This window comes from Agelaius tricolor, unplaced genomic scaffold (assembly GCF_023055355.1).
Source record: "Agelaius tricolor isolate 1412-34295 unplaced genomic scaffold, bAgeTri1.0.p SCAF_5, whole genome shotgun sequence".
Classification (NCBI taxonomy): domain Eukaryota; kingdom Metazoa; phylum Chordata; class Aves; order Passeriformes; family Icteridae; genus Agelaius; species Agelaius tricolor.
In genome coordinates this window covers 6,583,876-6,594,992 of record NW_027269265.1, presented here as the reverse complement: position 1 = coordinate 6,594,992, position 11,117 = coordinate 6,583,876, and positions in this window count along the sequence as shown.

The window sequence follows — 11,117 nt, the reverse complement described above, 5'->3', positions numbered from 1 at the left end:
ATCCTTAAGCTACAGGAAGGAACACAGGGTACTCACATAATGCTCAGCTTGAATCTTTTAATCTCTTCCTTAACACAGGCCACATATTTACCAAAATGCAGTGCCAAGTCCAAAAAAGAAAAAAAGTTTTGAGAAAAGCCTTTCTAGAAAATGTTAGTGACTTTAACATAAACATATACATTTTCTAGGAAAAGCTTTGATTAAACAATTTTTTGTTCAGCCAGTCCCAAGTATCCCAAATTTACACATCCACTTAAACAACAGTTTCAGTCCTTATATCCTTATGTCCCAGACCTAACAATAACAAGATTTAAATAGGGAAAATAAGTGTCAAAGTCTGAAGACTAGTTTGAATGTATTTTTTTTGCAGTGCTATAGGAGGATGAGGTACAGAGAGAACCAGGAGTTTGTGCATCACAAAAATAACCTGTCTGTTTAAAAGCCTTCATTACCTTGGCCACAGCCTTTTTGAAGTGCCCACCATATTTTGAGTTGTTTCTTTGCCCGTGTTCATTAGTTAGGAGGAGATCTCTGCATCAGCTGAGAAAGAAAAAAAGAAAATGTGAGTTTCAGCTTTCTGCAAATCTGATTGTTAAACATTTTCAGCTGATTGCATTATCCCCTGGCCTAAGCCAACTAATTGCTTTGGTTCAATTGAATGATAATTGGATTGTTCCCTATAGTTGTGGTTCAATGCCACAGCATTGTGCTGTCCATAATACAGTAAAAGCCTATTAAATCCATGGCCTTGCTGTGCAGAATGGTACCTTTAAAACAGACATTTGCCTCTATTGTACATATCAATGCTAATTTTCTTCTTACTTAAATCATAGGAAAAGGGCATTAAAAATGCTGCAGCAGAGTGAAAGAGCAGAAACTGTGCCCGAGTTTCCTTCCAGACAACAATTATAGAAGATCTTTTTTTTAAGGTTTCAAAAGGTTTCAAAATTCCAAAGAGTTTCATAGTTGTAATTTACACCCTTTGCCTGGAAAACTTGTATTTAAAGATTTTGTATCCCAATGTTTTTCCTGTTTCTTGTGACAACAGTAAAAAAATTCACCTTGAATTTGGAGCTTTAATTCCAGCTCTCTCTTTAATGTTTACCAAGAAAACACACATTTCCCTGAGTGCTCTGTAAAATGCAGCACACTCAGAGGGTAAACTGTGCTCCAGGTGAACATTGCTAATGGAGACTTTTCCATTAAAAAGGTGGCGAAACTGACTTTTTTCATATGGCAGTGATCCCAGCCATTGCAGAGCCCAGGTCCCCACCAAGGTGTGAGCAGGGGATCTCTCAGGTGGCTGAGGGTGAAGCACCCCTTGAGAACATGAGCTGTAGCTCAAGTGGAAGAGCCACAACTTTAGTTGGCAATTCACAGCCTGGATTCTGCAGAAAACCCACCTGTGGCCTTTCCGTCCTCCTCCCACAGGCTGCTTCTCCTTATCAAGACACTCAAAAATTGAGGCTGAAGCACAAGCTCACAGTACCTCGTCCTAACAAGGCAATATTAATTCTGGCCAAAAAAGTTCTCAAATGCAGATAATTTGAATAAGAAATTGTTATAGATATCTGTGAGGCAGCAGGCAGCCTGGGCCAGCCTTTGTCATAAAGTTTAATGTAAATTCACCTCAAAAAAAGTCTCTAATGTTTTACCATTTTCAGGAATCCTCTCAGGGCAAATGCGCCTGGGTTCATTTCATGGTTGAGAAGTGTTTGCCTCTGTAATAAATGAGAACTTCAAACCCTCCTGCACCACCTGAGATGAAAACTACCTCCTCTCTGAATTTCTCTTGCCAGCACGCTGCAGCACAACTGCACTTAAACCTACACCTCTTCCAAGAGCAGACATTGAAGGTCTCTGAAACCCCTGCATGAGGTGATTAATTAGATGATTATTCACACACAGAGCTTAATCCCAAACCCAGGGAGACCTGTGGGAGTTTACTGACTAACGACCTGCAAGTTGCTACCTGGAGACTCCCCAAAGATTAATTATGTGCCAGATCTGCTCAGATTATGGGCCTGATTTACAGCACTGCTTGGTATTAAATTTGCCCAACTCTTTCTGGTTTTCAGTTTAATGCTAAATGTTTGTGCTGAAAGGTTCACATTGTTGCTCCAAGGAGCACTTTTGGAGAATGTTCAAAGCCAACGAGCTTAGTGGCTTTCAAGGAGGACAAAAAATTAAAACAAGAAAATAAGGTGGAGATGTTGGCTTGGTCCCTGCTGCCAGACCTGGTGTCTTGGTTTGGAAAGACAGGAGTCTGCTAAGGAAGGCAGGAGCCTCCCCTGAAATGGAGAATGTAAACCCTCCCCACCCCCCCAAATTGCTATAAATTTTAAATTAAGGGGTTCTCAGGCAAAAAAATATGGGAGCAGGAAATAACAGTTCTTTAATAGGGAAGAAAAAAATAAAAGGACAAAATAAACAATGCAGTACACTAGAACAACACTGACAGAGTCAGAACCCAACCTGACACCCTGTGGGTCAGGGTGTTGGCAGCAGTGCCATTGGAATTGTGGCTCAGCCCTCCTGCAGTGTCAGGGGTGGTTCTGCTGGAGCAGGGATCCTGTAGAAAAGGGTGTAGTCATCCTCTGAAAATCCAGTGGCAGAGGCAGCTGCTGTTCCCCTGGGGAATCCAGTGGAGAAGCTGTGCAGTTATTCCAGGATCTCCAGATTATATCCAGGCAGGAATGCTTGGCTCCTCCCTCTGGGCTCACATCTCCCAATGGGATGCTGTAGTTCTTATCAGCCATGCAGGGACATTCAATAGCTGTTATCAGCAGATGTCCCCTCCCGAGGGAGGAGTGATTGTGGTCACTCAAAGAGAGAGATAAGGAAAACTGCCCACTTGACAAAAGATAATTTGCCATACAGATGGTAATGGAATACATCTTGCCTTGCAATCTGGAACACCTGGGGGAAAGGAAAGGATTTTTATTTGAAAACCTTGAACTGCAGGATGTCAGCAAGTAGAAAGGGGGCTAAGAGACACCAACAGTTGTTCTTTACTTCAAGAACCACATTTGTGATTTTTGGTATTTCAACTCCTACAGTACTGAAAGACCCTGTTCTCAGCTCCCATGGAAGATGACATTTTCCCTGCCACTCCAAGTGGACAGCACTGTGGGCAGTTCCTGGTGTGGATGGGAGTGATGGACCTCTCAATCAGTATTTTCCTTCTGCCTGCATGGTGTGACAGGACAGGAGGTAAAATTACCTCTGAAGACCAAGGTAACTCACTCAATGGCAGCTGGTGTCACATAGACACAGAAAGGACACAGAGAGATGGCCTGGAGCAGCAAAAGTCCTCTGCATGAGCTATCTTCTCATGTACAAACCACTTGAAGAGCTGTCATTAGAATATTTCTGAGGGAGTTCAATTTTCTGAATAGCCTTAATTGGGTCAGTACACCAGGAGCAGGATCAAGGCATTTGCTCATTTGGAACAGAATGGGTTCATGGCCCAGTGGTTTCTATTTCAGCCTGTGCTTGGCTTCAGTGCACCAGCAGGACCATAAAATCCTTGCAGAGGGAGGATCCTGTTTCAGCAGTCCCTTGTGCCGGGTCCGGCTGTCTGTCTCTGCCCCGACACGGGTAGAGTGGTTCTTTGGTGGGCGCAATGCAAAGGACGAGTCTGGACTCTTCAGCTTTCGGTCTTCAGGTTGTTTATTATTTCTTATCTACAAAATTTTTCTGTCTGCCCAACAGAGGTCTGATCTGCAAGCAGTCACAGGCACTCTCTGACCACCCACGGGGCGGTCATGTCTTTTTATACTAAAACCTACGTATACAATATTTACCTTTATTTCCCAATGCTTTTCACCCATGTTGGCAAGTGCACCTTCACCATAAACCAATCCCCAAGTGCCAACATCATCACAGGAGATGGAGGACAAGAAGAAGAAAGAAGAAGGACAAGACACGCCCTGATCCCTCCATCTTGTCTCCATAACCCCCCTGTACCAAAAACCTTAAAGTCTATATCTCACCCTCTAAATGTGTCTCTTTTACACCTTGTACTCTAAAGTGATTCTCTTGTCCTCAGACTCTTGTTACTTCTGTGGATGGATCAAAATCAAGCCACCAAACACTCTTGGCAACATTCCAGGGTTTTCGAGACCCCCAAGGGTTCTCCTGGCATCTCTGGACATCGGGAACGATGTGCTGAGATCCCACACCCTTGGGCTGGAATTTGTAAGTGAAAGTGGCCATTAGACCATGGGGAAAGGTGAAAGAGCATCTCTAGAACTGAGCCTGCCCCACAGCTGGCACAGATTACAGCCTGTGAGGCAGCCCTTCATCCCCTGGGAGTCTGCAGTTGGGAAAAGTCTGGAAAGGCAGAAATAAGTGTCAGGGATTTCCCTAATAATAGGGTTACTCATCAAAACAGCACAAAAGGCCCAAGCTGGCTTCCTCTCCCAGGCAGGAAAAGAGAAAAAGTAAGAAGGAGATAGTGAGCACACATAGGTACAAAACTGGGGCTTCACCAAAGCTGCTCTTTCCAGTTTCTGGGGGACTTGGATTTCATCAAGCCTCCATTTTCACAGTTTAACTCATGTCTGCAGAGCTAAGGGAGGCAAGGGGAGAACATCCAGGAGACAGATCTGTCCTTATCCCCAGGTAAGTCATTGTCCACCTCTGGTTCAAGGCAGAGATAAAGGTCTTCCTGTAGAACACCACTTGCACTGTGGACAGTGTTTATTTTGCTGTACAAGACAGGGATATTGTGTCTACATCCTCCCATCAGCCCCAGAAGACACAAGACAAAATACTGAAATTATTAAATAGAAGATTCTGGACCTGCATAGTTCACATCAGATACAGCAGACAAATACAAGGATCTGAGTGTCTCTGCTCTTCTTTTGCTCTTCAGCCTAAATTGTTCACAAACCCCTTCAGTAAGAAGGGACTGTTTCCCAGAAATATGCTGCAGCATTACCCACTCCAATGCTTTGCACTTCCTCACAGCATTTTTGAGCCTCTGTTGAGGGCAGGTCACAGGACTGGGCAGGCTGTCCTCACCCAAGACACAGGCATCCAGCCCTGCACAGGCTTCAAGTTCACAAATTAGAAACTGAGCTGGGGAAAAGTGTCTTTCCTAGATTGTCTTGCTGCTCATCTCCCCGACTTCAAAGCTCACATCTGTCTCGTGAGGTGAGGATGGTTTCTAACTTTAGTTGACCCAAATTACTCCCAGCCTTCCTCTGCAGCACACAGCAACACTGAGTCTTTGTCTCATGCCTTTGATCACTGCATCTGGGAAATAAACTGGTGACTCTGCAAAGGAAGCTTTACAGGCAAAGGCACAGAGGTGAAGCCCATGGTTGTGTCAGCTGTCATTAACAAAATTATTCTGCTTTGGAGAGGCAGAGGGGGAACCTGAGCACAAAACACAATTTACCTGGAAGGTGTTGAGCTTTTGGGCACTCCTATCACACCTAAGGGCAGATCTTCACTTTAGGGAAGAGTCATGCTCTGGTTTTCCACAAGGTGGTCCTGCAGGTGGCAGAGACAAGCTTTCCTAAGTTTTAATTGGTAAAAAGTGATGCAAAGACCTCATACAGCTGTTCTCAGTCCTGGAATAACTTTCAACTTCCTCAGGGATGAGAGGCTGGGACATTCTTCCTTTGTATCCTAAAATCTTTCCCATCCCTCCTTGTCACAGTCCCCTCAACAAACACAAACACTGTAAATACTGAATTAACATGACATTAATTCACCCTTCTGAAAGCAACATGGTGTCTGGTTCAGAACAGACCTCTGAAAATGATGCTTAGAATTAAGGAATTTATGGCAGGATATTTATTATTCTTTTTTTTTTTCTCTCAAATTAATTTCTAGTGTACTTTGCAGTTGTATTCTGCTGAGCAGGGTGATTGTGGTGGTTGTCCTTCAGTATCAGGATGATTTTTGATCATCCTCTACACTTAAAACTTTGCTGACTTAGCCACAATAGCAAGAAAGTAGCTGAAATTCTCTTCTCACAAGGGATACTTGTGACTTTCACTTCTGTTATTTCAAAGAAAAACTAAACTCAAGCTATAAAACACAGCATCTTGCAAAAGGGCAAGGCCATTTTTAAACACCACAGATTAGCAGAACATAGCACAATTCAAGCTTTTGCCTATTCATAGACATGACCCTCCTAAAAAGTGAGAAAAGGAAGGAGAGAAATTTTTTGTTTTTAAAAAAAAATTTGAACTCTTAAACAGCAGGATATTATGTACCTGCTATTAAGCTCCATCTGGCACTAACCATGCAGGCAAGTGACAAGCAAAGACAACTGTTTTTGGGGGGGATGGTGAGGGGTGGGGAGTGGGGGGACAGACTCATTTTAGCAAAAGCTGTAGAACAAAAAATTTGTTTGAAGTGCTTCTGCACAGCTTTTTGTCATGCACTTGCAATTTTTAAAACTATTTTAAGATATGGCGGTAAATGTGTTAAATAGGTCACTGTCCATGTCCAGCACAGAGATAAGAGGCTGTTTATAACTCCAACTGCAGAACTTTGGCTTTTGAGCTCAACTGGTAACTGCTTACATGGCAGGTCCCCAGTGCTTGCCCAGAAGGCAAAAGTTACAGTCAGAGAAAATAAATAAATCTGACTGCTCTCATGTTCAGCCTTGCTCCAGCTCACCAATATTTCTATATATGGCAGCCCTGGAGCTCTGGTGCACAGACACCACTGAGGAGCACATGAGGAGTGGGAAAAGCAGCCCAAAAATGTTAAAAAGCATTAGGCAAGGAGGCAAACTGGGTGGTTTTCCAAGAAGATGATGAGAGAAAGTAGGCGATGTTTCTGCCAAAGAGGACTTGGGGTCTGCAGCTGCTCCCAGAAGTGACACTTCTTGTTTGATTCAAACAGGAGCTGCATGAGGGGGTCTGAAGGAGAAAGACACCCAAGAGAAGGGTGAAGCAACATCAGCACTGATCCAGCACTGCCTAGGCCAGGACAAAACTGAAAACAAGAGCAATGTGACCCATTGAACTGGTGTATTTCAGGGTGGGCACAGCCTTGGTATCCACCAAATGAAATATTCTGGCCAAAGCACGAGATGGAGGAGCTGGCAGAGTGTAAATGTGTTAAATGGCCCAGCACAGAGATAAAAGGCTGATTATAATACAACTGCAGAGCTCTAGAGCCCAGAGCTACATTTCAGAGGGTCTACTGCCCTGCTCAAGTGCTTTTACATCCCACTGAGGTTACTCCTACCTCTAAGCTGGGCTAAAGCCTCACAGACTGAGTGAGACTTGTAGAGAGAATTATAAAACAAGGTCTCTACTTTCTCTCCCCTTGTGCCTCCCAGAGGAATTATTTAAAACAGGAGCCCTAAGTCCTGGTCTGGCCATGAGGAATCCATGACTCTCATGGCTTTACAAACTTCCAAGGCTTCACTGTGCTTGGTACCATTTTGTCACAGGCCAGTAGTGGACCATCATCCCATCTGTGGGCTGCAGTGTACCTTGTTTGCCATTCAAGAGCAGGGGTTTAATCACCTCTCTGATTGCCCAGGAATTAACTAAACCACTACCTACCTCCTGTGAGGACCAGGTGTGGCCACAAAAAGAAAGGAATCCAGGAGGTTGTGTTGCACCAAAGTTCTGAAAGCGGTGTCTGGTCCCAAAATTCCTCATTTAACAAATAAATCCTGTGAGAGTTATCAGGGAGCATGGGCAGAAACACTTCAGACACTGAATCTGAAAAGTTGCAGCTGATGGCTGAAATAAGCTTGAGAGATATTTCAGAGAAGCAGGAGACCAAAGGATGTGGTGACTATGCAGGAACAAGGAATTAGAGCCATAAATCCTCTCATCACATGCAGCCCTCCCTGACATAAAAATATTATGAAAAATACCCAAAAGTGATGCCTGTGGGTGGTGAATGCTGTTCTGGGTCTTCACATTTCTGCTGCTCCTCTGCCCTTTTGTTCCTGCTTTTGGGCACAGCAAAAGAAGCGTGGAAACAAATCAAGAATCAGTCATACACAGGAGGAGAAAAATCCCTGACAGCAGCTAACAGGAAGCAGAACATATGTTTACTGTCATCTTCCTCCCCACATTTGAAAGGCCACCTCACTTCCAAGGGGGAGAAAAATCCTTTTGCTGAGTCCCTTGGAGGAGAGAAGAGCACCTCATCAGCTGGCTGCTGGCTCAGCTCTCAGCAGTGGCTCATTTTCCTTCTGTGCCACCCTCCCCAGGGCTCTGATGGAGCCTGTGATTAATTCAGCTCTTTACTCGAGTTTAATGCTGTTCCACAGTCATTTTGTGCCAGTCGTTTCTCTCCCCGTGGCAGAAAGCATCCCATTCTCATGCACGCCTGTGGGTTGTTGTTTCAGATTGATGGCTCCTCGTGCTGTCAGTGCTGAAACATCCTTTGCATAATCCACAATCCACATCCTGCCCCTGGCCAGGGGATGGCTCAGTCCCTGCTGCACAGGAGGGCCAAGAGCCCAGCAGAGGGGTGGGACTGATCCAGGCTGGTGCAGGGATATGTTGGAACCCTGGATGCTGAGAATTTTAAACTTTCCGTGCTGAAAGGCACAGACGAGCAGGAGAACATTACATTTGACCTGGAGCAATTCCAAAATTGATTAATAGCACTGAGATTACAGGTGTGTGGTTGGTTAGAAGTGTGTGATCTCACAGGGTGAAAAAGCTTAGATTTGGGGTTTTAGTATAAGGTGATATATGGGAGCTAAGATGGAGAATTTTGGGCGTGGGTTAGATGTCTTTTTTGCACCTTCTTCTTCACAAATCTGGACAGTTTTCTCTAATTGGATGAAAGATGTCCACATTGCAGGTTTTGGGTGATCATAGTTGTGTTAGAAGCATAAATAATATAGATATCAACTGTTTATTGGGTAATTAGGACTTAAATAGCCTTGAACAGACACCATTTTAGGGCATTTTCTCAACTTGCTAGGGAAAGCTCACATCTCATGAGTTTGTAATAGATAAGGATAATAAACTTCAGAGTGAGACTTCAAAAACAACATTTCCTGAGTTTTATACACCCTGACCTTGGAGCAAGAAAGAGCCTGAAATTCCAACATGGGACAACACAGCAGCCTAACCCCAGAGCCCACAAACCAGAGCACAGCTTGCAGTCACAAACCCACCTGCACATCCCTGCCTGGGGAGGCACAGGGAGGAAAAGGAGGAGTGAAGAGCAGAAGTAACAATTTTCACTTCTGACACTCTCATTTGAGCACAGCCTGCTGTGTAATCTCTTTATTACACAATCAAACATCATCAACAACCCTCAATTTACCCCACAGGGGTGAGATCTCCTACCCAAGCACAGGGCATGCAGCCAGGTCATTTGCACAATCACCTTACTGGGGCACCATGAGGTTGTCCAGCTGTGGAACTGGACCCAGCTGGAATTCATTACAGGCTGCAGGACCAGGAGGATTAAAACTGGACCATGCACAAACTTCAATCAAATGAAAAATTGCAGTTCTGGGGCTCTTGTGTATAACACAGCACTAGACACACAAAGCAAGGAGCACTTCTATGTACTTAATTCCATCACCAAAAAAAAGTATAATAACCAGACCATGTATGTTTCCACCACTTGGTTCTCTGGTTTGTTTCATTTTTTTCTCAAAATGTTCCCTTGGCCACAAGATGAAGTTATCTGTGGAATTAATTATCCTGAGACAGCAGCACTGAGAAACAGAAGTGTAAATCTCTAAAGTGCTTCAAAAAAAGAAAAATATTAGGTCAATTTAAAAAGAAATCTCAAACTTAAAATGTTACATTTTAAGACAAGGGCTCCCTGTTCACTGTCACACACCAGTCACCTCAGAGAAGAACTTAATCCCACAAATGAAAGGAGAAAATCTTTCTGAGGAGCCAGCCTTTCCCAGATATAGTCCATCCATGTTTTCTCCCGTCTGCTCCAAAGAGAATAAAGGTTTCAGTTTTTAAATTAGTAGTTTTTACTTCATATGCTGGATACTGTTGTCTCCTGGACAGTCCCATTTAGCAGCTCCACAGCACTGTCACAGTAATTTCTGTGTGAAATCAGAGCAGAAAGTACAAGGGATATTTGGCATCATCAGGATTACACAAACTTTCACACCTGGAAATTCATCTCAGCTGGGATAGGAACAACAGGGTCATCAGGACATTTTCTGATGTTGCTGGAAGGTTTCATGGCATTTCTTTTATTACAAGCTCAAATTGAACAGGTACCTACAAGATTTTCAGAGAGAGTAAGAATACAGGATTAAAGAAAAAAAAAACACCTTGATCTGACAAATTAATGAAAGTGTATGAAACAGAAAGAAAAACAATATTTAATAAGTTGTTATGGGACACTGTGTTTTGCTAAACAGCCACAGCCATGTGGTAACCATGACATGCCACAGCCAACTCATTCACTTGTTATGGATGTTTGGCTTTGGCTGCTCTCCAGAAAGATGGAAGGTGTTCTCATGGCTAGGAAATGAAAGCCTGCTAATTATTACAACTCACCAAGAGAGGCTTTTTAGTGGTATTTCTACATTTATTTCTGAACTGTTCACTTTCATCTCATAATTTCTATTTCCATAGTGTCCAGAAGGAAATATCTATCTTATTGACTTTCTACTAACAAATACACAACCACACATGCTTCCTTTACCCTCAGAAAAGCAATCACAGTGGCCAGGAGCACAGCTCTGCCTTTGGCATCATATATAGCCTTTAAATATCTGGGGTTTGTTTTCAGTCCTTGACCTCTCTTTAATTTGGACTTGAAAAAATAAGTTGGCAGCCACAGATTGTTTGGTGGCTTGTCTCTCCCACACAAGTTTGGAGAGTTTATCTTTATTTTTTTTTTTTTCCTAGTGGAAGGCAGAGGAGTTACCAGGAAAATAGGAAAAGGCTTTGCTTGTTACGTTTTTGCTATAGTTATTAAAAATCTTGGAGCTTTATTGTTACTATATTTGATAAAAGATAAACAGGAACATAAATCAGTAAATATCTGGAATGAAAAGAATGCTACTGCTTCTTAGAAGGAACATTATATCCTTCCTTGCATCCTTAGATGCTGTCTAGAGCATAACACAGATGTGTATGTCTAGTTATGTGCCACCATAATTCTTATTTTGGACAGAGCTTTTT